Source organism: Neovison vison, chromosome 2 (assembly GCF_020171115.1).
Source record: "Neovison vison isolate M4711 chromosome 2, ASM_NN_V1, whole genome shotgun sequence".
Taxonomy (NCBI): Eukaryota; Metazoa; Chordata; class Mammalia; order Carnivora; family Mustelidae; genus Neogale; species Neogale vison.
The window spans coordinates 225607467-225634450 of record NC_058092.1 but is presented as its reverse complement, the minus strand read 5'-3'; the positions used below and the strand labels follow the sequence as shown (position 1 = coordinate 225634450).

The 26984-nt window shown below is 35.0% G+C and overlaps 1 protein-coding gene and 1 pseudogene across 1 annotated transcript in view; both read right to left on the bottom strand.

The window, feature by feature from the left end:
• The window catches only part of ATRNL1 (attractin like 1), an 810828-nt gene that overhangs the window by 256725 nt on the left and 527119 nt on the right, over positions 1 to 26984 (bottom strand). The gene's annotated exons all lie outside the window — the stretch shown is intronic.
• On the bottom strand, positions 9161 to 9373 carry LOC122901379 (annotated as a pseudogene).

The window sequence follows — 26984 nt, the reverse complement described above, 5'->3', positions numbered from 1 at the left end:
GGCCATATTCAAATATCCACCCTGGGAGAAAATAGGTATTTGATACCTGAGAAGTTCCACAGCTGGTATACACTCTCTTTTATTTTCAGACTGTGTGAAATCATCCTCTTCCCACTGTAAAAATTTATCCAAAACATAGCCTCCCTAGATCTTTCCCTAAAGTAAAGCTTTTTGGGTCATATGTTGTTGAATCCTAATTTTTATACTTTGTATACATTTCATATGAGGAGTGGGTCCCATTGTCCATGTTAAAATTTCAGTGTCAAAAAGTACTTGGTACGTTGCAGATGTTTACTAAATATTTGTTGAATTAAAGAATTAATTTAGGACCAAGGAAGAACCTACGGATGCATCTTGGAATCATGTGGTATGAATACATGCTCAAGGTCACTCTTCACCACATGGTCTCAGGTTGTCTCTAATAACATCGGAGAGACCAAGCTTTCCTCAGGAGCAATGCCATAATGATGTGCTGTGGCAACAGCTGCAGGGAACTAGAAAGGACATGCTCGTTCATGGGGGCTACCTGCCAGAACAGGCTTTCTCAACTTAGTATTGAGGTGAACAGAAACAAAGAGGTTTTTGAATAGACAGTGTGGGGGAAAAAGGCATTTGAATACAGTGCTCGTGGCTGATACCATTACAAATTTCTAAACTTTGCAAGAACTGTCTAAGGGATAAGTAAGCCTAAGACCAACATCAATATTTTGCTTAGAAATTTCTCACACTTAAAGCCACAAGTCATGGATTTTGGAAAACTTGCAGAGACCCTTTTAATTCAGATACCACTGAGTCTCTGCTAGGATTTTTGACAACACTAAGACCTAAGTTTGGGCAACACAATTTCTTTTATAAGATTTTATTTATTTATTTAACAGAGAGATTGAGAGAGAGAGAGAGAGCACAAACAGGAAGAGCAGCAGGCAGAGGGAGAAGCAGGCTCCCCGCAGAGCAGGGAGCCCAATGTGGGACTTGATCTGAGGACCCTAAGATCATGACCTAAGCTGAAGGCAGACGCTTTACTGACTGAGCCATCTGAGCATCCCTGGGCAACACAATTTTGCTTGAGATAATTCCAGTAGAGGCTAAAGATTGGCCTATTTTCTAACTTTGGTAATTGTGGGGCCAGTGCTGTGAAAATGTTCTGTGAGTTAGTAAGGATTTGTATTCTTTAAAAATAAGGCCTATGAAAGACTTGCTACTGAACTAATGCAACTGAAAGGAAATTTTCATGCATCTTGGTAAGAGACAATCCCAACTCTACATGTGAATGGAGAATGGTTCTGGCAAAGACTAAATAGAATAAGTAATATTGAAGGATAGTTTTGGGAATTTATTTGAGGAATTTTTAACTCACAAAGGCAAAATAATTTTACTTTGGACTTTACCTATGATTTTAACTTGAAAACAAAATCTCTTAAGCTTTAATAATTTCCCCTTGAAATTTGATAAAGGACAGGTGACTCTTCAATTTAGGGCATTTCTTCCTTGTTGAAATTTTAATATTGATCTAACTTTATGCATTTTAGTATTTAATGCAATTATCATTTAATTCAGCATTTAGTACTTAATAAGTTATTTAATGTGGTCATATAACTAGTGAGACATAATTTGAGAATACATTGCAGATAAATTACCAGGAGTATCATGGGAGCTGATTTATGTACTACATGGGCTTGATATATGTACTGTTCCAACCCATTTCAGAGCTTTCTGGATATGAAATCAAAACTGACCACCATGGGTGCCAGGAGAATACCCAGAGAGTCAGTGATAGGAATTGGCATCCTTCCTCCTGAAGGTGGGTACAGAGCTATCCTGACAAATTGCTGGTTTATTCCCCAGGGTGTATAACCACTCCCAAGGTTGACCATAGCAGGTGGAGTGATTTATTCTATTGATGAATAGGGATATGTTCAGATTATGTGAATTATACTCTGCTCCCTTATCTCATAATTTCTTATCTGGGAAGACCTCCATGAGGTAAACCATGCCCTAGTCTAGTATCCATGGCAAGTGACTAAATTTGAAGTTACATTTTTCAAACTCATTAGGTTTGCCATTTAATTGTTCAGCTCACATTTGCTTAGAATTCAGATAGAGAGGAGGTGCTAATAATTGGTCCCTATCCCCTAGAAATAACTGTATTGTTACCCAAGTGTCCATTTCTCTATTTTCTTCAAAACATCTGATATTGTTAAATCCTTTGCTGAAGTCAAGATATATCATATCTGTAGACTATTCTTGCTTATCAGCCAAGTTATCCTAACAAAAAAGAAAAATAGTTCAGTTTTGAAGTCCTAACTGACTCACAGCTCTGGACTTTCTAACACCACTGCTTTTGCTTTAGTAACTAAACGAACAAATAAATGCTAATTAGGATACCTTATTTTAGCACCTCTTTCCATTTGATTGAATATAGCTTTTCTTTAAACATTTTGAAATCTATCTTGCTAAAATGTGTAATACCTCCTGTATTCATTTTCCTTGCTGTTATATACTCTAAAATGAAATCAATTTTCTTTTCCTTAGGACTTCTACACCCCCAGCATGGTTGGTAGTTTCTTCCACTATTCTGTCTCCCTTCTGAAAGTTGAAGCTGTCAGCAAAGCAACTCAAGAACTGATCATATCTTCAGCTTTCTGTGGTGTGTGCCTTTAGCAGATGTCCAGACGGTTTCTATTCTTCTACAATTACTCTATCTTGATACAGTGCCAGTTTTGTAATCTACCTTGGGACAAAGACAATTTATCACAGGTCATGCAATTATGACTACACACACTTTCAGCTCAAGGGATATACCTTGGAATTCAAGTGCAGTACTCATTAGAACCACCAACTCTAAAAAGTAAAACTGCCATTCATGTACCCCCTTTCCATTTACTATCCCCTTTTATTAATACTACCTTGACTCACAAACACCAAGCCTCCATCTCAGATCTATACCATGACCAAAATAAATAACTAATCTACAAGTTTTAAAGCTCCTAAATTTCACCCAAGTCTTGGAATGCTTTCAATGATATTTTATCTTTTCTCTTAATATGGGTGAGTGACTTCCTTCAGTGAAAAATAATGTATGTTATGCTCAATCATTAGAAAACTGAGATATGCAGATATTTTGCTAAGGTTATAGAGACTAGCAAGAAATAGGACAGAGTGCTTGTCTTCCAGATTTATATTATCCTTACGAGATTGAGATTTAAATAATGAAATGTTAACTTGCAATAGATTTTAATGATGAAACAAATCAGAAATGTAAATGTGTGATCACATGTTAAATGAGTGGCATAAACAAATACTATGATCTGAGAAAAAGACAGTATCTGCATGGACTAGACTGGTACTAAAGGCTTCACGAAGTCTGCAAGGCAAAGCTGATATTTAAAGGAATTGCTGAATTTGATGAACCATATTATGAGAATTAAACAATAATTTGGGTATGAATAATTCTTTCACTTCACAATTACGTTTTATAAGAATAAACAAGGCTCTTTATTTCTCTATACTACAAATTTCTGCATATCATTCCTTCTCATTTGTCAAACACTATACATGTTTCTCTTTCCTGCTTTCATTCTCTTGGAATCACTCAAATTATGTCAACTCTGAATTCCATAGATCTTTTTTTACCCTGCCTTTTCTACACCTTTTTACATTTAACCACAGGAAACAAGTTTTTGCCCTTCAAACACATTGGGATAAGTTTGGGTTACCAAGATTTGAAAAACATAACTACATTTGCATCAATCATTTCTGTGTCATAAGCTTTGCTCACCAGACAGTGCAGTATATAGTAGTTGGACAAGCATGATATCAAAGTGTATCATGTGCCAACAAATGCTAAAAGAATTCTACCACTGATTTGAATGTTTTAGGCTTTGTTAATTAAGAAATCACCTTATATCCATCAACAGTTTGAAGGCCAAGTGGGTCAAGAGTGAAAGAAATATATAGATTATTAGAGAGTAAGTGAATTTTTATAGATACTATTAAAATACATCTGAAAATTTAACTGTTCTCTCCTACTTTTCAAACAACTCTTCTAGAGAAGAGTTTTTATCAGTAATAAAAGTAAAAAAAAAATTATTACTCAATCCACTGAATGCCATCATTTTCAACAAAACACATGCATATTTCTTTTCTAAGGATCCCAAGGAAAAAATTATAATTTATTTTCCCGAATCATTGCCTACTTCCTTCAAAAAAGTGAGATGAATAAGCAAATGTTATTTCAATTTAAATGTTGTATTGACCTCAAAACACAAAAAGAGAGATGAACACCATATATTAATTCAAGTTGGAAGCTACTGTAAGCTCATCAGTCTAAGTAGTATACACCACAGACATTAGAAAATACACAGAGTCAATAAGAGTTTAAATGCTGCCCGTTAGCAATTCTCTTGCTAACATTTCAGCTTGAACTTACAATAACATTTATGATAATTCACCGTATACTGCTGACTTAAAACATTTAATTGGAAATGATGCAAACATACCTTCAGAGAATAATGTATCAAATTTGGCAAGATTTTCTTTAGTGCAAACAAAAAGGGAGGAAGCATGAGTATAATGTCATTGGAAACGATGCCCTCTTCCTATAAAAAGATCTCTTAATTCTTTCAAATAAATGGTATTAAAAAGTGAATAAGAGTTCATGAATTTTCAAATGTATTTTTATTATCTATTAATATATCTTTTTATTAGAGCAATAATTCCCTTGAGGAATGTTATACTTTGAAAATAATTGTGCCATCACAAGAACCTTGCCATGCCAGGCTCCAATTTCCTTAGGGAATAGTGAGTCAGAAAGGATATCTAGGATTTGCTAAAAGGGCACAAAACAACTCTAGTTAAGAGATCTACTTCTACTCTCCTTGTCTCTCTATTGCAGTGGTGACAACTCTGATCTATACAAAATTAGAAGCTTGAGATAGCCTTCAGCAAACTGGTAAAATGTTCTCAGTTCTACCCTGTATTTCCTGCCACCTTTAAAATCGTATTTACCCTCCCAGCAGTTATGTCTTTCCCCAATATTAGTACAGCAGGATGAATGATGACTCTTATCTCAATTTTATTATATATATAATTAAAATAATTTGAAAGGAAGAGATTCATAAGATAAAAATTGATTACAAGAAAACATTAAGGAATATTTTTAACTAATTTGCAAAGATGAGAGAAGAACTTCAGTAATGGTATTAAAAGAATACAGTCAGTTGGCTTTTTTGAAAAGTTATTTGCTCATAGATATCAAGAACATCAAAAGTACACACATACTTTGAGTCTGTTAAGTCCACCTTATGACTCCCATTAATAAAATAATCATTGACACAAGCAAGATTTACAAATTCCTGTCAAAGAGCAACATTTACAAATTCCAGTCAAAGTACAATTTATAATAATGAAAAACTAGAGACAATTTGGCTAAATAAACTAGAATATCAAAAAAGTAAAATACTATATAACCATTAAAATTATGTTTTCAAGGAATTTATAATGATATTGGAAAATGTCAAGGATGTAATTACATGTAAAACCAGGATAATACATATACATACATATATAAACTCATATGTAAAATTATATATGATAAAAATAAGATTTGAAATGTTTACTTTGGGTTTGGGGATGAAGGAATGGGGGAGGGCCAATACAATTAATCTCATATTTTGCATGAAGTACAAAACAAAAACATCACTGTTAAGTATGATCCCACTTATATACCTTTATCATTTTAACCTACATCTTTATGTCCAGGAGGAAATACAATGATGTTTTATTTTTAGAACATGAATTTTAATTCATTTAAATTTATATTTTTCCTGACTTTTCTATAGAGGTTTCTATAACAAGGAAAGGAGAATATTCCATCATTCTTTTGAAGACTCTCAACTGTTGAAACTGTTACCATAAGAATATATGATTTGAAAAACAAAGCCAATAAAGTAATAGAGTAATAACTTTTGGTATTTTCAAAAGCTGGTGTATTTGTGCCTATTATTTATAATATATATTACATAACACTACAAGATAAAAGTGGCAAGGATTAGTACTTGCTTGAGATAAAAGTACTAATGAGTTCTAGGAGAAATCCTGTATGTAAATAATTACAATTAAGATAAATAATAGCCAATAGTCAATTATTTATCTTAACTGGTACTACATATACTTTGATTTTTTTGAGAGAGAGAATGGCAGGAGGGGGAGAAGGAGAGGGAGAGAATCTTAATCAGGCTCCACACCCAGCACAGAGTCTGAGAAGGCCTCACCTCAGGACCCTGCGATTGTGACCTGAGTGGAGATCAAGAGTCGTACGCTCAGCCAACTGAGCCACCCCGGTTCCCAGGTACATGTATATTCTTAATAAAATTTAGGAAACTTAGTTACTGGAAAAATTAGTGAATACAGCATTAGAAGAATCTTAATTAAATGGAAATATAATTGTTGGTGTTGAAACCAGAGGAGTAGTTATCTGTTTCAGAGGCCACTGAAATAGCTCAGAGGACAATTTTAAAGATCTGATTGTGTGTAGTTATTCTCATCAGAAATGATCTAGATAATACAAGTTCCATTGATCCAACACTGCATGGCACTATGACTGATTTTAAATTGGCATATTTAACTCTTTAGCCTTCGAACCTAGATTAGATTAGGAGTAGGAGTACTATGACAAAGCTTGCCATCTGGTGGGAAACAAATCAGATATCTTCACTTAATGTTTCAGTGTCAGGATTTTGAACTGGGCCTACAAGGTGAAGACAATTTTGGTACCCTAAATGCAATCACAGTGTTGTTATAAGAAGGAAGCAGAGAAAGATTTGACTAGAGAACACAAGGCAAGGAAACTTTAAAGCAAGAAGAGACACTGCAGGCTTTGAAGATGGAAGAAAGGGGCCAGGAACCAAGGAACGTAAGGAATATAGCTTTAAAAGCTAGAAAAGGCAAGATGAAGCCTTTTCTCCTAGATTCTTCAGTCAGAGGCGGTATGCCCTGACACCTTGATTTTGGCACGGTAAAGTGGATTTCAGAATTTTGACCTGCAGAATTGTACAGGGATAAATCTGTATTTTTTTTTCAGCAGAACTGTGGTAATTTTTTACAGTAGTCATAGAAAATTAATACAATAGGTATGTGGAAGAAGGCCTAAGCCAGGAGCGATACAAGCACCGTAAGAAGAGGTGTGGAAGCGTAATATTCTACACTGATTGATCCTAAGTATGACTATGTCTGGTAAGAACCTGCATTATTACGCAAACTAATTTTGTCCAGCCTGGAAAAAGTTGTCAAAATTATTCAGAAAAGAAACCAAACAGAATGCACATGGAAAGTCTTTTCTATCATAATCCCTGTGACCTGCCTAGGAAATTTAGAAAAATAGAAGAGTGAATGTGTTTTACTCTACAGGTGTTTTTAAGCTCTTCCTTAACACGTGGCAGAACTCTTAAAGTGGGCACACATTTCACTACCCAATGTAATGTAATATAAAATATTTAAAATGTTAAATATTAACCAAAGCAAGCAGTTAGCCTGTGGGGAAAAACACATTCAGAGTAAAATGAAGCTTGAGATAAAATTCAATAAATTCAGCAAAATGAAAAGATAGCACTGGTCTGAGAAGTAATATTCAGCATATTCCTTCCCTTTACTATCTTTATCAAAACCTTATGATTTTAACCAATCCTGCTTTCTGGGACATAAAGAAGAAAATTTCTACTTGTGATACTAAAAATAAAAATGTCTATTGTATTTGAATGACTATAATGTATACTTACACTTGAAAAATAGAAGTGTACAGACTTAGTTCTTCAGTTCTTAGGATTCAGAGGGAAACAGTCTGATAAGGCAAGGTCAAAGTGAAGAACAAGAGAAACATAAATGCATATATTTAAGGTGATTGGTTTAATTCAATAAGCATTTACTAACTACAGACCAGATTCTGCGGACTGTGCCAGGCAAGTAGAAAAGAGATATACCTGTCTTTAAAACACATAATTTAAATATGCCATGAAAGAGAAATCCATACCAGCTATGGGAGCAAAGAGAAGGGTCATTTAACTCATACGAAGAGTAAGTAAATGGTTGGCTATGAAGGTCTTCGGATGAATTTTGAAAAAGAAGGTGATAACTAGGGTTATCAAAGAGAGGGAGGTTAAGGGGAGAAGGAAGGAGGGTAAATAGAGAAGAAAAATGAAAGTACATTAAGCAGAAAGACTGGAATAGGAAATGTGAAGGCATTAAATTAAATAAAATACTATGGAATGTCAACATTTTGCTTTCCTTAGAACATATGGGAAAGCAGTGGAAACGAAGTTAGGTAGGCAAGCCTTTGAAACCCATATCTCAAAGCGTTCTACAGAAGATGGAGAATCTAGGTATGGTAGCTTCTGTTTTTCAATTTAAAGCTTTTAGTGCAAGACACAAACATTTTATTGTCCACAAGTGATAACTGCTTAAAAATTTATCCTGGCTAATATTTTTCTTAAAAATTAAATTATGAAATGTTTCTTAAAATAGTATATATAACTCCTGTATACAACTTGAAGAATAATCATTGTTATGGCTTGAATCAAGCCCCCCCCACCAAAAAATACCTAGAAGTCCTACCCCCAGGACCCCAGAATGTGACCTTATTTGGAAATAGGGTGCTTCCAGATATAATCGGTTAAGATGTGGTCACACTGGAGAAGTCTGGGTCCTTAATCCAATATGACTGGTGTCCTTAAAAAAAACAAAAACAAACAAACAAAACCCAAAAAAGTATGTAATGTGAAGAGGCAGAGACAAAGGGGAAAGCCATGTGAGGATGAAGCCAGAGACCAGCGTGAGGCATCTGCCAGCCATGGAAAGCCACAGCCAGCACAGCACCAGATGCCAGGAGAGAGACATGAACGGACTCTCTCTCATAGCCTTCAAAGGAAGCAGCCCTGCCAGCATCTTCATCTTGGACCTACAGCCTGCAGAACTGTGAGACAATAGATTTGTGTTTTTAAGTCACTCGGTTTGTGGTACTTGGCTGAACCAGCCCTAGAAAACCAAGTTACATAATGAACATCCATGTACTTGAAATTGCTTAAGGAAGAGAACGGTCGGGATCTTTGAGGCTCCTATGTACCTTTCCTGGATTATATCACTATCCTTTCAGATGATACCATATCCTGAATATTGTGTGGATTGTCCTCTTTATTTTAAATAGTTTCCCACAAATGTGCATATCACTAAACAATAAAACACTTATATATAACTGTTTTCGTTCTTTCCAAGCTGTATACAGCCAGCAGTTTGCTCGCCTGCACACTACACGTTCCCCCACTCTCTGAACTGCTAAGAACAGATTTTACACTTGATCTTAGCCAAAAGGCCGAGAAGTGATCCCCCCGACTCTCTGAAAGTAGAGTGTTCATAAGCCAAAATGGCCTTAAAGCAAAGAAGCAATTTCCATTAATTTAAATGGGAAAAAAATATTTAGCATTCCCAGGCCCCAAAATAACCTCTCCTGAGGCTTTTCTGATACCTTAAGACACATCTTGCTAACAGATGCACAAAATAAACGGAGATAAAGCACAGATGCTCACAGACACACTTCAGAGCTCTGGCAGCCTGCTGCTGAGGCGCTGAGTATCATTCCCAGGGAAGGCCCTGAATCACTTCCATGGGGAGAAGCAAGACTACACTCTGGGCTCAGAGTGTGTGCTGACCCTTCAAGGAATGGCTGTAAAACACTGAGTGCTATTTTTGATTTTCACCTATTTCATAAAAGTGAAAGTCCTCTTCAGATTTCTTTTGTTTGCAAAAACCCATAGTAATGTAAGTTCTTCTGTAAAAGCAAAGTGGCCCAATGTGAGCTTTCAAAAAGTGGGGGATACTTGTGTTATGTTTTCAAGGCTTATTCATGTCGATGACTCTCTAGGTAGGTAGGTAATTCTCTTTTTTACTCACACCGTTCTATATACAAATATAGCATAATTTGTTTATAAATGGACACCTGTTAATTCTTGCTTTTGCTATCAAAAATAATACTGCCAAGAATAATTTTATATATAATCTCCTAGTGCACAAGTGCAAGTGTCTTTGGGAGAGCAGCCCACAAATTCATGATGTGTATCTTCAACTTTGCTAAACTATTGTCCTATAATTTTTTAAATTGAAAGGTTTGGCTTTTTACTTTAAATGAAATTTGATTACCATTCACCCATCTGAGATTAATTTTTGTGCATGAGCAAATTGGGCTCCTATTCCTTTTTTCCATATGGATAATCAATTGTACCACCATCATTTATTAAATATTCTTTCCCCACCATTATGCAAATAAAGACATAAATGAAATTCCGATATATTTCCATACATTTATGTGGGGTCTATTTCTGGACTTTCTATTCAATTCCATAAGTGATGTATCTTTAAGCAAGCACCACAGTTAATTTTGATTTCTGGAAAGGAAATTCCCCCAAACCATTTCATCTTTTTCTAGAGTATCGTGGTTTTCTTTTATTATTTGATTTTATTATATTTTTTTCCCCAATTTATTTATTTTCAGAAAAACATTATTATTTTTTCACCACACCCAGTGCTCCATGCAAGCCGTGCCCTCTATAATACCCACCACCTGGTACCCCAACCTCCCACCCCCCCGCCACTTCAAACCCCTCAGACTGTTTTTCAGAGTCCATAGTCTCTCATGGTTCACCTCCCCTTCCAATTTACCCAAATTCCCTACTCCTCTAATTTTTAAATTTTAATTCCAGTATAGTTAACAGACCATGTTACATTACTTTCAGATGTACAGTGTAGTGACTAAAAATTTCTGGGCATTACATGGTGTTCATTGCGACAAATGTACTCTTGAGTCCCCGTCATCTATCTCACCCGTTCCCCTATCCACCTTCCCTCTGATAACCAACACTTTGTTCTTTCTAGTTAAGAGTCTGTTTCTTGGTTTTTCTCTCTCTCTTTTTTCTCTGTTTGGTTGTTTTGTTTCTTGCTTTCCACACATGAGTGACATCATATGATATGTGTCTTTCTCTGACAGACTTATTTCACTTAGCATTATACTCTCGAGCTCCCTCCATGTTGTTGCAAAGGGCAAGGTTTCACCCTCTTTTATGGTTGAATAATATTCCACAGCATATATATACACACTAAATCTTCCTTGTTTGTCCATCTGTTGATAAACACTTGGACTGCTTCCATCTTTTATTTATTTAATATCAATTATTTTAAAATAATTGTTGACCTATTTTTATAAGTTAATGTGTACATTAAACATACTCATTAGGTTAAAAGCATAATATAATGAACACCCATAAACCCATCACCCAACTCAAGAACAGACATCACTAAAACTTCCTTCCACCTATGTACTCTTCCTATTTCATTCCTCTGCTTTCCCACTCTAAAGATAATCACCACTGTAAATAGTTTAGGCTCATTCTACTGTTTGTTTTTTTTTTTTAAGATTTTGTTTATTTATTTGACAGAGAGAGGGAGCGATCACAAGCAGGCAGAGAGAGGGGGGAAGCAGGCTCCCTGCTGAGCAGAGAGCCTGATGTGGGGCTTGATCTCAGGACCCTGAGATCATGACCTGAGCCGAAGGCAGAGGCTTTAACCCACTGAGCCATCCAGGTGCGCACATTCTACTGTTTTTAAAATGTTCTCTAGCTACGAATAATACTTTACAACTTGCTTTTTTCACTTAAGCTTATGCTTCTAACTTTCATCCATGTTGTTATGTGAGGCTATAATTTCTTTCTTTTATCCCCAGTGATTTGCACTGACAGATGCTTGTTCTGTGGAAATTTTAAGGTTATCTTTTATGTTCTATAAAAACTTTTTTCAATGAAAATTTCATTAAATCTATAGATTAGTGTGAGTAGAATTGATAACTTCACTACATGGAATCCTCCTATCCATGAAGAAATTTCTCTTCATTTAGTTGGATCTTCATTAAAATTTCTCAATACAACTTTATACAAGTTTATTATCCTATAACTTCATATTTTTCTACATAAAAAATTTGCACATCTGTTAAAATTCATACTAATTAGCTTATATTTTTATTGCTACTATAAATAATATTTTTAAAGATCACAATTGCTATTTGTTGCTTTTTATATAAACTTTTTTTGTGTATTTAGAGTACTTCTGGTTACTTGCTAACTTTTTATTATCTACAAAAATTTTTTAAAGTATTCATTTATATTTTCTATATAGACAATCATACAATTTATAAATAATGAAAAGTGTATTTATTTGTGATCTTAGTATAACTTCTACTTTTTTCTTAACTAACTGCACTGGCTAAAGGCAACAGCACAATTTTAAAGAGAAGAAGAGATAGAAGGTATTCTTTCCCTGTTTATGATTTTAAAAGGTGTGTTTTGTATCTTTCTCCACTGAGTACCATGTTTTCTCTGTATTGGACTTCTACAGATACTTTTTATCATTTAATTTCTTTGTATTTCTAGTTTGCCAAGATTATTCTTTTAGTCATGAATGATGTTGAATTTTCATCTACTGTGATGACCATACGACTCTCTTCCATAAATACAATAAACATTGATATTCAGAGGTTGGACAGTGGGCAAATAATAAGAAGGGTTAAACACAAAGGTGATTAAAGAACCAAGACTGCATTAAGTTACAAGTGCTAAAGGAAGGGAAAACTCCTAAACAGTAAGAGTGTTCAAATGTAACAGACATAGTCTGCTCCTGAATTTTGTCACTGTCCTTTAACAGACCGATCACAGTGCTTTTTATTCTTTTTGACATTGTCCTGACCTGGTATAAACAAAAATTTTTTAATGTATCTGCTTGACTGAATTCATGCACCAGTATTTTTGAACTGAGTTTGGCAAGAGGTTTCCATTTCTGAAGAATTTACTCCGTAATTCTCTTCCATTTTATTGGCCCTTTCATTTTCTTGGCAACAAACTGTTCTTATAGTCCTGATAATTTAGAAGTTTAATAGGAAGGATTTGGCTTTCTTCTCCTGATAATTTTTCACAAACAGGGAACTAATATTTCAGTAGGTTGTAGCTGACTACTCTTTATAAGATGGACTTCTCAGTCCGTCAACTGGACCGCATGGTCCAAAAGAACTCTTCTGGTTTCCCATGTGGTTTAGGGCCATTATAATTTTTCATTAATGAGACAAAACAAAAGAAAACAAAACCAAAATACAATCAAACAAAACTCAAAAAGAAAGCAATTACTGCACAAATGAGACTATGGTTTGGATTTGCAGTTCTATTTACATTGGGCAGCTGTGTGATGCTTCTGCTTTCAGCTTTTTGGTTGAAATTTTATTTTTAACCCGTCACTTCCCAAGTGATCTCAGTCTCTCATGAGAATGACACTGTTTGATCAATGATTACAGAAAAGCTCCACTATCTCAATTCATGAACTGCCAAATTTAATGATCAGCAACCTTAGTGTAGCCACTAACACTTTTGCCAAATAGTAAAAGGTATGTGGATATTGTTTAAGTAAGTCTTGATTTTTTTTCCCTTGTTCCTCTCTGTTAGCTATCCTACACAGATTGTGTAAGCACAAAGCATAGTTCTGTGGATGTGCACTGTTGATGGTCTTTTTGACATAACCCCTGGAAAAAGCACTGAACCAAATATTGCTAGTAATGATAATTTCTGGATAGTCATTCTTTTTTGCCTTCTTATGTTTCTTCTGGATACTCAGACACAACAATAGCACCCTTCCAATTCTACTGAACTCTATCTGCATGCCAGATGCTGGGAAGATTCATCATGCTGAGATGCCTAAGGTTTCTCCTCTTGTAAATGTTGGCATATATTCTGCTTCAAGGGCATTCAGATTCTCTAAAATCTATGAAAATCATGGTGACACAAGCCCAATATTTTACTTGGACTTTATTTTACTTCATTTTTTTTCCTTTTGCAATAATTTGATTGTTTTCATAGCATTTGATTAACATCTTTAGTATTAATTTGGTAACCTCTACAACCCCCTCCCTTCTGTCTTGGGTAACACTTCTCTTCTCTTCCTTGCTTTTTTTTTCTAAGGGTTACTTAGGTAGTATATTTAACCTGGGTCCATTTCTCTGACTGTTGTACTGCCAAATATGCAGAAACTATGGAAATATCCATAAAAAGAGTTCATCGCTATTTCTCTATCACTACAATGAGTTGTTCAACATCAATGTGACAAAGAGTATAAATCAAATACTCTGAAGGTTTAAGCTCTACTCACTGTGTTTCAAAAAGGAAAAGTGGGTCAATTTAGAGTTCATCAATTATATCACATTAAATTAGCCTCCATCATTGACTTGGCTCGACAGCTTTCATCTATTTTAATTTACAACAAAAAGGACAGCCAACTACAGGATAGTAGCAATGACATGGTCAAAAGGAGGCTTTGTCTTCTTAGCTGTAAAGAATGTTTTGCTTTGGTACCATTAAGACATTATTAAAGACCTCTAAGTCAAAGGAAGTATAAAAGTAACATAAAATATGGTATGTCCCATTATATGTACATTCATAAACACAGATTTATAGTGGAATCCTATATCTAACACACTGAAGTTTTTTTTTTTTTTTAAGATTTTATTTATTTATTTGACAGAGAGAGATCACAAGCAGACAGAGAGGCAGGCAGAGAGGGAGATAGAGGGAAGCAGGCTCCCCGCTGAGCAGAAAGCCCGATGCGGGACTCGATCCCAGGACCCCAAGATCATGACCTGAGCCGAAGGCAGCGGCTTAACCCACTGAGCCACCCCGGGGGCCCCACACTGAAGTTTTTAATTAATTTTTAAAAATATATGATATTCTCATATTATAAAGTACAAGCTCCAACGGTGATATGCTGTTAACATAACAGAACACAACCAGTTCTTCACATTATCCACGGTTCTATTCCTTCAGAGACACATATTTCTCTTATAATAAAAATGATATTTTATAGACATTATTGAGTGAGGTATCAGTCTACCTATGACACCAAAGAGGAAGACTAAAACACTTTTTTAAAAATTTATTTATTTGACAGAGATCACAAGTAGGCAGAGAGGCAGGCAGAGAGAGAGAGGAAGAGAAGCAGACTCCCTGTTGAGCAGAGAGCCCTATGGGTTGCTTGATCCCAGGACTCTGGGATCATGACCTGAACCGAAGGCAGAGGCTTTATCCTACTGAGCCACCCAGGCACCCCTAAAACACTTTTATTTTAGTTAACTGGAATTAAGGAAAATGTAAACAATAGCTAATCCAGGTTCATCTTGGATTTGAAGCTGAATATTAAAGGCAGGTACAGGAGGTGTACATGATCATGGCCACTCCCAGAGGTAAAGAAGTAGAATATGGAGTACAGTAAGATATAAGTTTATCCATGATGGAAAATAAGAACATGCAGGGAAAAGATAGTTACAATCCTAGAAAGAGTATAAGATGATAAGCTTTTGCTTTAAAAATAGTATATTGATTTAAGAAACATTAGCTGAACATCCTCTTATAACCTGGTGTTGCGCTAGGTGTGGAGCTACAAAGGTAAATAAGACACAATTACTGCCTTTTAGGAATTTTGAAAAATTCTATTGTGACATTCATTCTTCGTCACTCCTAGGTGGTTAGATATATTTAGTCAACTAATTTTTGTTTTATGATTTTTCTCACTACCAACACATGAATATGTAAGTGTTTTATTTTCCACTTAATTTACTATCATTAATCTTTTCATTGTTTATGTTATAACAGTTATGACATACTTCATATATATATATATACACACACACATATATATGGTTATTAACACCCTGTATATGTTCTCTATAGAATGAGATTAAATTACAAATCATCTTTGTGCTTTGTGGTTTTATTTATTTTTTTGTTGGTGCTGGACATTTTTTCTAGCTTATTAAAGTATGGCTGACAAATAAAAATTGTGTATATTTAAGTAGTATGCTTTGATATATGTATATATTGTGATACAGTTACCAAGATCAGGCTAATTAATATATCTACACCAAATTTGCAACAACATGGATGAACCTGTAGAGCATTATGCTAAGTGAAATAAAACCATGATCAAATATTACATGATCCCACTCACATGTAGAATTTAAAAAAAAGTTCAGTGTTATAATAACACAGAGGAGAACTGTGATTACCAGATGAGGTTACCAGAGAGGGTAAAGGGAAGATATCAGTGAAAGGGCACAAACTTTCAGTTATAAGATGAATAAGTTGTGAAAACCTAATGTATCACCATGGTGACTATAGTTAATAATTATATATTGTATACTTAAAATTTGGCAAGAGAGTTGATTTCAAGGGGTCTCACTACAAAAAATGGGTTTTACTTTCTTACTGAATACTACTTTAAGCAAGATATCTTTTTAATATTTTGTTCCTAATAACTCTATCCAAATTAGTTCCATGATGTTAGAACACAGTCTCTATATAATTAATTTTATATTTTCAAAACAAGCCTTCATATATTAATACATTTTAATCTGTGTATGTGTCTATGTATATATCTCCAAGTAATTTATTATAATAAATGCATACATATTCTCAACCATAACCAATCATAAGACAAATCTGGTTTTATCTCCTGATCTATAGAATAACTAGCACTTGACACTGTTGGAGGTGAAGGTTCACATGTTTGCTGTTGTGTGGACATGACTAATCACTAAACCTACCTTTCAGCTTTGGTTCCTTTAGCTGAAAAAATGGATATAGAATAGCTACACTACCCACCCAGGAGCTTTTTATGAAGAGCAAATGAGTTAATGGAGTTTCCCAAATTCAAGTAATTTCAGCACTGCATTTGTAAATTTTGACATTTCCTAATGCCATCTAATGCTATTATTTACCTAGACTTTTAACTTAAATCTGCTTACCTTTTACAAAGCAAATTTATTTCAAAATAACACTCGCACCAAAGTGAGTCTTTCTAGATCCCAAATCACCAAAGAAATGTTGAAAAAGAAAAAGCTGGAAGCATCATTTTGTCTGATTTCAAGTTTATTACAAAGCTGTGATCACCAAGATAGCATGGTACTGGCACAAAAACAGACACACAGACCAAAGGAACAGAGTAGAGAGTCCAGATATGGACCCTCAACTCTATGGTCAAATATTCTTTGACAAAGCAGGAAAAAATACCCTGTGGAAAAAAGACAGTCTCTTCAATAAATGATGCTGGAAAAATTGGAGAGCTATGTACAGAAGAATAAAACTCGACCATTCTCTTATACCATACACAAAGATAAACTCAAAATGGATAAAAGACCTCAATGTGAGACAGGAATCCATCAAAATCCTAGAGGAGAACATAGGCAGTAAACTCTTCAACATTGGCCACAGCAACTTCTTTCAAGACACATCTCCAAAGGCAAGGGAAACAAAAACGAAAACAAAATTTTGGGACTTCATCAAGATAAAAATCTTCTGCACAGCAAACGAAACAGTCAACAAAACAAAGAAGCAGCCCATGGAATGGGAAAAGATATTTGCAAATGACACCACAGACAAAGGGCTGATATCCAAGATCTATAAAGAACTTCTCAAACTCAACACCCAAAAAACAGATAATCAGGTTTAAAAAAAAATGGGCAGAAGACATGAACAGAGGCTTCTTCAATGAAGACATACAAATGGCTATCAGACACATGAAAAAATGTTCATCATCATTAGCCATCAGGGAAATTCAAATCAAAACCACACTGAAATACCTGTTAACACCAGTCAGAATGGCAAAAATGAACAAGTCAAGAAATTAAAAACATTGGAGAAGATGTGGAGAAAGGGGGACCCTCTTATGCTGTTGGTGGGAATGCAAGTTGGTGCAGCCACTTCAGAGACCAGTATGGAGGCTCCTCAAAAAATTAAAAATAGAGCTACCCTAGGACCCTGAAATTGCACTACTGGGTATTTACCCAAAAGATACAGATATAGTGAAAAGAAGGGTCATATGTATGTACCCCAATGTTCAAGCAACAATGTCCACTGTAGCCAAACTGTGGAAAGAGCCAAGATACTCTTCAATAGACAAATGGATAAAGAAGATGTGGTCCATATATACAACGGAATATTACTTAGCTATTAGAAAGGATGAATAGCCAACTTTTGCATCAACATGGATGGAACTAGAGGAGATTATGCTGAGTGAAATAAGTCAAGCAGAGAAAGTCAATTATCATATGGTTTCACTTACTTGTGGAGCATAAGGAATAACGAGGAGGACATTAGGAGAAGGAAAGGAAAAGTGAAGGGGTGGGAAATCGGAAAGGGAGATGAACTATGAGAGAATGAGGACTCTTCTCAGAAACAAACTGAAGGTTTTAGAGGGGAGGGGTGGTGGGGTAATGGGTGAGCCTGGTGGTGGGTATTAAAGAGGCCATGTATCACATGGAGCACTGGGTGTTATATGCAAACAATGAAGCATGGAACACTACATCGAAAACTAATGAAGAAGTATTGTATGGTGACTAACATAATACAGTAAAAAAATTTTTTTAAATGGCCAAAAAAATGAGCTTTTCTTCTTAAGATTTCAAAGGATAAAAAGATAACTGACAAATGTTCATACACTTCGGTATTTTTTAATTCCAGGTGTTTATATATCACATAAAACTGTGTTGGCCACCACTTAAAATCATATTTCACATCAGTAGTGGTTTGGTTGCCATATTTTGGGAAACAGCTAATATATTTCATGAATTTAGTATAAGCACTGCACAAATCTAACACATCATCATTAAGTGGTTACCCAACTGTATGATATTCATAAAAAATATTTAATCAGCCCTACTACTGGAGTTCCATAAAACTCAATTCCTTATACTATAGTTGTATTACACAACCAGATATAACTATTACTATTAGGGTGTTAAATATGATGAGGAAGAAGAAACTAAATAAATTCATTGTATATTACTAATAAATATGTTATCTGTTTAACAGATGCATATTATTTACTGGGAATTTGAGAGAATGAAACTTAGCTTAGGGTAGGTTGACTTCCGTGGGGAGCAATGGAGAGTTGAATGCTACACCCCCAGAAAATGAGCAGGGGCCAAGTTCAATTGCAGAGAGATTACTGAGAGAGGATCAAGTAGTAATGGAACATGCATCTTCTTCAGCTACTTTAAAATTTTACTTTCATCCTGATCTTTGGCCACCATAGGATGAGTGAGTAGTGTGTGTGTGTATGTGGGGGGGTGTGTGTGTGTGTAGACTGTGGGATTGGGTGTGATGACAGATCAGAAACCAGTATTATGATTAGTTTAGGATTTATAATTAGATTATCAGAAATATCAATAATCTTCTAATTTACATGTTAAATTTTCCATTCAAGTGACCGTTTCTGAATTGTACTTTGGTGGCAGAGATATGGGGCTGGGGAAATGGGAGTATAAAATTTGGCAAGGCTCTGGCCCTTTCTTTCCATCCTCCCCACCAAAAATAGCCATTTTTCTTGTATTTACTTCACAATTAGATTTGAGAGTAATTTGGTACAGACAAAGGATACTGAAGTTAACAAAAAATGTAAAAATGTTCTATTTCAATGTTCTATTGAAAAGCTATAAACCAGCCATTGGATAAATAGATTTTGCTGGTCCAGTAGCTTTGCTAAATCTCAGCCAGTGTTCACTCACATGAAATAGTGATGCATTTATAGCTATTAGAGTATTGGTAATAACCTGAATTTAAGTCCAGTTTCACTCCTGCCCATAATAGGATATTAAAAAAGAAATAGGTGTAAAAAACATTTTGAAATAAGTAGTTACCTCTCTGCTACTTTAAATAAGTCACGAAAGTATTGCTATCCTTCATAAAAACAAAGGTTGGTGATATACTCTTATTTGAATAAAACTTCCCTTTTTACTTTATTACATATAAAAAAATCCAACTAATTTAGGAAAGAATTTTCCACAGAAATTGCTCCTCAGTACACAGATGTATCAAATTTCAATGGTTTTGCTAAGTGCCTTTTAAAGGCAGCTTGGAAGCAATGCTTATATTTAAAGAGGTACATTGCATTTAAAAGAGGCTATGGCGAAACAAAGACTCTGCCTTTCTCATAGATTATCTATGGTAAAATGATAATAGCCTAAGCATTAGGCATACACAGAATGAACAATGAGTCAAATATTATTTTCTAAAATATCCACCTTTCCTGCAACGATTATTTTGTTTCATAACTATCAAATCCATTCTACAAATCTCTCATGAAGCAATTTTTTTAAAGTGCTTTAAAAATCTAACATCTGATGTCAAGTAAAGCCCTCCGGGACCCACTAATTCATCAGGGTAATAGGATGGTCTTCACCTGTAACATATCTAGTGTTAACATGTGCTTAGGGTTCATGGCTCTTGACTGCAACTTTGTACACTGCCAATACCATATAGCAATTTATTCTGCAAGTTCTTGCACTGTCTTGCTTACTGACAATTACTCCTGAACTTCCACTTCCGGAGTCTCACAATGGAAGAATAGTTCTGGTTTCAATGGGATCCCTAAAGCAATGAGGTCCCAACAGACACCTATCAGCTCCACATATTATTAACAAGATTTCAACTATTAATAGCCAAAACTTTATTTTATTGTAATTGAGGGGAATCATGTTTTCTTTAACTGTTCAGGAATTAGGAACTTAAAATATATTATTTTATTCCACTCTTGGGAAGAGTCTCAGAACATCATGAGTCAAAAAAAGCTTCATTAGTGAAGTTCAAATTTTTTTTTTCCAATTTTATATTCATCATTCAGTTAAGATGCTTGGCCAAGTTTTGTTCCAAATGTAGTAGTCAGATTTTCTCTCAATTCTGTAACAGGTCCAGAGAAAACCAGAAGTTAATTTGGATATCAAGCCTATTAGTGTGAAAGTAGTATTAAATGACTCACTTGCAATTAACTTCACAATTAATCTAATTTGACATATGCTGCTTTGGTCAGTTGGCTTAACATGTATTCATTTTACAAATACTCATTAAGCATCTACTGATATGTCAAGCAAACATCATACTACATACGTGCTAGGTATTAGGGATGAAAGGCAAACAAGGTCAAGTCCCAGGGAGCCTAGCCAGCCTAGCTTAACCGCCTCTTGGTTTCAGCTTAGGTCATGATCTCAGGATCATGAGATAGAGCCCGGCCTCTGGCTCTATGCTCAGTGTGGAGTCTGCTGGAGAGTCTCTCCCTCTGCCCTTCCCCCTGCTCACATTCTCTCTCCTTCTCAAATAAATAAATAAATAAATAAATAAATAAAATATTTTAAAAAAAAGAAAGAAAAGGAATCGTGCCTGTGTGGCTCAGTCAATTAAGTCTCTGCCTTCAGCTCAGGTCATGATCCCAGGTCCGGGCATCTGAGCCCCACATTGGGCTCCCTGCTCAGTGGGGGGCCTGCTTCTCCCTCTCCCTTTGCTTGCCACTCTCTCTGCTTGTGCTCTCTTTCCCTCCCTCTCTTGCTCTATCAAATAAGTAAATAAACTCTTAAAAAAAAAAAAAAAAGGTAGAATTCCTACCCCCCATACCTTATATCCCAGGAACAGAATTTTGGTATTGCTGCAAAAATACAGATTACTGAAGATCCAGGCATTCCCTCCCAAGCCCTCCCATTCCCTTATAAAGACAAAGGGCAAAGCTTTAATTTTTAGGAGAATATAGCTCAGGAGCTAAGCTGAGATATTTCAAGAGCGATCAGACCAGAATGCCCCAAAACAAAGCCTACAAGGGAGCAATGTCTTGGCCTCAAAGGAACCATTTGCTATACTGTATTTTTCCTCAAAATGAAATCCTTTATCTTCGACCATTCAAACATGTGGCTGCAGGTTTTTTTCCTATGGTGTGGTATGGCATTAATAACTCAAAATGAACACAACAGCACTTTCTTCTGAGAAAACAGAATAAATGCTATGCAAATTAAAGGAAATGCTAATCTTTTTCAAAAAAGTTACCTAATTATTGTTTTTCTCCTTGTGATACCTTAGAAGAATAGCAGAAACAGTAAATAATAAACACCATCCTAATTTCCCTAAACTTCTGGAAATAAATTATATAAAGTAACTCAATGTGAAAAAAATGAAAAATTATGTTTCATATTTCATAATTTTTTATTTTTACTTGCAATAAAACTATGTAGACCTTCATAATTATGTAATCAGTATGTAGAAAAGTTTTGCTCTAAGAAATGTTGAGAAACTAAGGGAGGAAAATTTGATAATTAAATTAAATGCAAAATATAATATAGCCAAAAACTGTTTTCTTGGGCTGAACAAAAGCACCAAATCCTAATCTAATATAAAAATAAAGACAGGTCTTTAAAAATAACCACATAATTATGGGTGGTGTTCAATGACAGTATTTAGCTTATTGCAAGAAACAGGGATATTTTGTTAAGTACTTTCACAGAAAATAACAATCTCATATGTCTACAAAGACTATCTCTGACTTTCAGATATTATATCATCTACAAACATAAGTTTTCTTTCCTTCAAAAGTGATCTGGACATAAGACAAATTATCTAAATGCAGGGTTCCCAGCAGTCTGGATTCAGACCAGTGATAATGACAGTAACTCTAGCTTGTTGTGGAATGCTAACTTGTTCCAGTGCTGTTCTATGAGTCTTGATCTATTATCTAATTTTACTTCAATAATGACCCATGAGATGATTACTATTGGTATTCCCATTCTACAGATGAGAAAACAATGTATGAGAGAGGATGAATAACTTGCCCTAAATCATATAGGTAACAAGTGGCAGAGTTGATATTTAAAATAAAGTCTAAAAGAAGTTTGGGTCACTGATATAGGAGTTCCAACTTTTTTCTTTTGCTCTAAAGGTTATTTTTTTAAAAAACCCCAAATCACTATTTTTACTATAATTTAATATAGGACATCTTAATCACAACATAATTGGAAGGAATATAAGATTTGAATGGAATTCATTTAGCTTTATGAAAAACTTAAAATCGTCCTTATTTCTCTAGTTATAGAGTAAAAATGTAGCCATGAACCACCCATGAATTCATTACTGGAAATCACTGATGCACTCTAAGTCATTAGTCCTATCAACTGATAGCTATCCATTTCTCATATTTTGAAAGTTATTGTAAAAAATACTGTAGAACATACTGTACTGTGCAATAGCAGCAACAAATCAATTAAATTACTGAGAAAAAATGAGGAAGAAGACTAAAATTCAAATGCCATTACATGCTAGACATTGATACATACGGTATCCAGTTCACCCAACAACTCTAGAATGAACATACTGATGTTCCCACTTCTATAAATGAGAAGACGAAGATTCAGGGAGGTCAGATGATTAACCCAAAGTCACTGATATAGTACATAGAGGAGTTTTTTTTTAGGAAAGTTTTACTCGGAGGCTCATATTTTAATTTAAATTATTCATTCTTAAGAAAAACAACTCAATTCTGTTTGAATGAAGGATAGTGATATTATTTATTATAAATATTCTGGCCTAAAAGATTAAAAATTAACCTTAGAGATATAAATTTGCTTGGGAAAAATGAAAACAAAGCTATAATTGTTTAAAAATGTTGACTTGCAGTAACATTATACACATAGAAAACACAAAGTCCTCAGACTGAGTTACTAGAGAAACAGAAAAATGATCCCTCCTATGCTTCCTATTCAAGTTTAGCACATCCTTAAAATGCACTGATTTTGGAGCGCCCAAGATAAATTATTTTCTTAGAAATATCTTTTTTTTTTTTAAAGACTCTTTTTTTTTTTTAAAGATTTTATTTATTTATTTGAGAGAGAGAGACAGTGAGAGAGAGCACGAGCGAGGAGAAGGTCAGAGAGCGAAGCAGATTCCCCATGGAGCTGGGAGCCTGATGCGGGACTCGATCCCGGGACTCGATCCCGGGACTCCAGGATCACGCCCTGAGCCGAAGGCAGTCGTCCAACCAACTGAGCCACCCAGGCGTCCCCATTTTCTTAGAAATATCTTATTAAGTACATAAATATTTTATAAAATATACTAAAGCAACAATATATTGCCAAACAGTAGGAAGTTTAAATTAAAACCCTTAACCAATAAAAGTATGTTTTATAGCAATTCCTAGGTTTCTAAAAAAAAACTTTTCACTCAATTTAACCACAATGTAACTAATAATTAACATAGATTAACAATAATATATAAATATGCAAACAACTATCATGAACAGTGTATTGATATTATTCTTAGAATAGCTTTTAACACATTATTAGACAAAAAGTGTTTCATAGAGCGCCCGGGTGGTTCAGTCATTAAGGGGCTGCCTTCAGCTCTGGTCATGATCCCAGGGTCCTGGGATGGAGCACAGTGTGGGGCACCCTGTTCAACGGGAAGCCTGCTTCTCCCTCTCCCACTCCCCCTGCTTGTGTTCCCTCTCTCGCTGTCTCTCTCTCTGTCAATTAAATAGGTAAAATCTTTTTTAAAAAAGTGTCTATCAAGTATCTAGTTAACTCTCTCAGAATCAAATTGGCTAAGTTAAGACTGAGTGGCCAATGAAAATTTTCTTGGGCAAGATTTATTTATATGCTATTTCTATGTCATATGTTTTATCAATGTTTTTGAAATCTACACTAAGTCTTTTCAGAATATTGCTGCTTATACAAATTTCAACACAAGATTTTGGTTGCTAGGTTCTACAATTCTCTGTGATTCATCTGAATTTCAATTATTCGTACTCTCTGGATATTGGAGGTAAATCTGAGTTGAATTTTCTAGCACTATTACTTATCCATTACATAATGTTAGTTGAGTATTTGTATTGTTAAGTGCTATTAGTGGGGTTATTGTGAAATTAATGAGTAAATACATCAAAAACTGTTTACTGTATTAGGCATGCAAAAAGTGCTAGTTCTATTTTTCTCCCATATACCTTGGTTCCTTTTAAGATTCTTTGCAATATAGAAAAGCACATTCATATTCATTGTCGGAGGATCAAAAATTATAGAAAAAGTACAGGTGTTAGAAACAATTATTTCCTTATAATGTAGTTAAGTCTCAGAGGGATTAAGTGACAATAAATTTGAGACAAGGAGAAGTTTCTTTCTTTTCATAATAATAATTACGTAAGTGACAGTCTTTCTTTCTGCTTTGTCTTCTAGTACAGAGTCAAATCTCAAGTTTAGTATTTGCTCCACTGTTGCCCAGATTTGATGAACTAATATATTTTTATTTAGATTTATTTATTTTTACAGTGAGAGAGAGAAAGTGTGAGCATGAGTAGTAGGGGCAGGAGGAGAAGTAGAGAGAATCCCAAGCAGACTCTGTGCTGAGTGGAGAGCCCCACACCGGATTTGAGCTCACGATTCTGAGATCACAACCTGAGATAAAAAGAAATCAGATGCTTAACCAACTGCATCACCCAGGGGCCCCTAATAGAAAAAGCATTTTAACATGGAATAAAATGTATATTCATAAAGTATGTTTAAAACTTTGTTCATTTATTTTACAAACAATGTAAGTGATACTCCTCTGTACCTAATGATAACCCTATGAGAAAAGAACTATGATTGCTCCTTCATTCATTTTTTTACAAAAGAGGAAATTATCTCCTGAGAGGATATATACTTGTAAAAGATTACACAGTAAAAGGCAGAGTAAGGATTCAATTCTGAGCAATCTCATTCCAGATTCTGTACTTCTAAACTTTATCCTAATAGTGCCTCCATTGTGATATTAAGAAACACCTAGTTCCTATCTTATAGATTCTTTTAAGAAACAGTGTGACTTAAGAGGTCTAAAGTGGCCAATTGTTTTGTTCTATTGGTGGGAGATTTCTGATGGTGGAGGGATAAGAACATAAAGGTAGTGAATTAGCTAGCTTGTCTTACATAATAATAGTTTTCACTACTATATCTATTATTACACATTGAGTGCTTACTATGTAATAGGGACATTTCTAGACAGTTTGCAAGTAACTCTTGATTCTCACAACAATATAGGAAGTACATACTATTATTTTTCTATTTAACACATTAGTAAACAAAGACACAGAATCAAAAAGCAACTTGCCTACATTTCTACCGTAATTACGTTGTGCAGCTAGTCCTGTATTTAATTCATCCATCTAGCTATCAGAGAACAGAAAGCAGTGCCCAAGAGACTTATTCTCACAGCTGGAGTAAGAACCAGTGTTAGACACAGAGTCTTAGACACTCTAAAAATATCATTGCAACAATGAAAGGCTGCATGCAAAGTTCACACTTTGTCTGATCACGAATCCTTCAGTCTTAACCATTATAATACATTTTAGGACCAGTTTATGGTAAGCCTTCCTGAGATCAGAAATATCTATATTTCTTTTAAACGTCTCCTTTCCCCTTACATGGGAAAAAAGAGTTACTAATACAAACTAGAGCAGCGGTTCTTGAAGCGGTGGTGGTTGGAGAGGTGTATTAGAGAGGAGTAGGGAATTTGGGTAAATTGGAAGGGGAGGTGAACCATGAGAGACTATGGACTCTGAAAAACAATCTGAGGGGTTTTAAGTGGCGGGGGGGTGGGAGGTTGGGGTACCAGGTGGTGGGTATTATAGAGGGCACGGCTTGCATGGAGCACTGGGTGTGGTGAAAAAATAATGAATACTGTTTTTCTGAAAATAAATAAATTGGAAAAAAAAGAAAAAAAAAGAATAACATAAAAGCATTTTTTAAAGGTACATTCACCTAAATAAACAAATTGAATAGACGACAGGAGAGTAGGGGAAAAGAGTGGGAAAAAGATCTATGCAATCTGAAAAACTCCCCTTACCCAACTATGACATAGTACCCACTGAAATGAAATGAAATCCACCAACACAAACTCTCAAGATGGTTCAATTCTGTGATGCAGCACAAACACCTTCTATCACACAGAGAGGGGCGGTGTTCAGCAGTAACTGAGGATGTGGTGTCTAGAGTCAGACTCATTGGTTAGGATACCAGTCCTGCTACGTGTGTGACCTTGGATCAGCTGCTGAACCTTTCTGCCATCATTTTACTAACTCAT